The sequence below is a fragment of the Lipophrys pholis genome (genome assembly GCF_963383615.2).
Source record: "Lipophrys pholis genome assembly, chromosome: 7".
In the NCBI taxonomy this organism is placed as follows: domain Eukaryota; kingdom Metazoa; phylum Chordata; class Actinopteri; order Blenniiformes; family Blenniidae; genus Lipophrys; species Lipophrys pholis.
Window position 1 is genome coordinate 16195013 of NC_137638.1, and position 1381 is coordinate 16196393.

Consider the following 1381-nt stretch of genomic DNA (forward strand, 5'->3'; position numbering starts at 1 on the left):
GTTATTAAATTAAAAGTTATTAAAAAAGTTCTCAAAGAGGATTAACCCTTGACGCTGTATCTGTTTTCAAGAAGTCCCAATGTAATACAATCAAGGGGGTCACAAAGGTTAAAATGACAAATATCAATAAGTTGATTGACAGAGGCACCGGACCAAAACTCCACATCACAACCAAACTGTGTCCAAAAGAGACCAAAAGTCATAGTGAGATCACTGATGAGCACTGAGTGTATGCTGAAATTGTTTCATTGAAAGCAGCAGTTCATGTCTCAAGGCAAGAATACAGAAGCGGTTTAAAATATCTGATTATTCCTGTCAGATGAGGCTTTGGACATTTGGGCAAGTTTTCCAGTTGTTTTATCTTAACATGCTGAATGATTAAGATAGAGCTGAACTGAAATTTTGAGTGATGGACACCATATATGGTCACAAATAAGGATTATAAATGAAGTATATTTATTAGGAAATAAGGTGGAGAATATGTCAATATATCAATATGGCTGTGGAGCTTATATATATATATACCTGCGCCATAATCAAGTCCCTTCTGCAGGAGCTGCGAACGAGAGGAAAGACGGAGCTAGAGATTACGACATGGACCCAAACCAAGCTAAGACATTCCCCTCCCTTTGAACACATTTTTGGATATTATGTGGTTTCAAGTCCACAACAATATTAGGATTTATTTTATTCTTGGTAACTTTTTTAGTTACCTATTTATCTGTACACGCCCTGTTCATTGGTTTTATTTGTATTTATTTTTGTCTTTATCTTCTAGTTAATTATAGGCTGGGGGACCAGCAAAGTAAGCTTTTCATTGTACAGTGTTAATGTTTATTTATCTGTACATATGCCAACAAATATCTTGAATCTATTGACAAGCAAGAAAGGGCAAAACCCTTTGCCAATAAAAAAGTCAACAGAACTACAGACTAGTGTTCTATTGTATAAGACTTTCACTAACGTCACAATTGTGCATCTCAGAAGTTTTGGAAAACGCATGTTGACACTTTTTGCACACACAAAGTCAAAGAAATCAATCAATAGATTGATCAGTTGTTGTGTAAGTGTTAAAAATTGAACAAAATGCTAATGTTGACAGGATAAAACATGATGTATGAGGCGTTGCCGTGTTACAGATATTTGAAGCATACTGTATATCCATAGACCCAAAAGACCTAAGATAATAAAAGCAAACTGTTCAAGTTGTACATATTAAAGCAGAGTGTTTGTTGTCGTGCAGAATAAAGCAGACTGTTGGCGTTGTTGTGCAGAATTAACGCTGTCCTGCAGCGCCCCCTGGCGGCCCCCGCGCGGAACGTCGCGTGGCATTTTGTTTGGCGCCGATGGAGGGAGTCACTCCTGAGATCTTTGGTCAGTC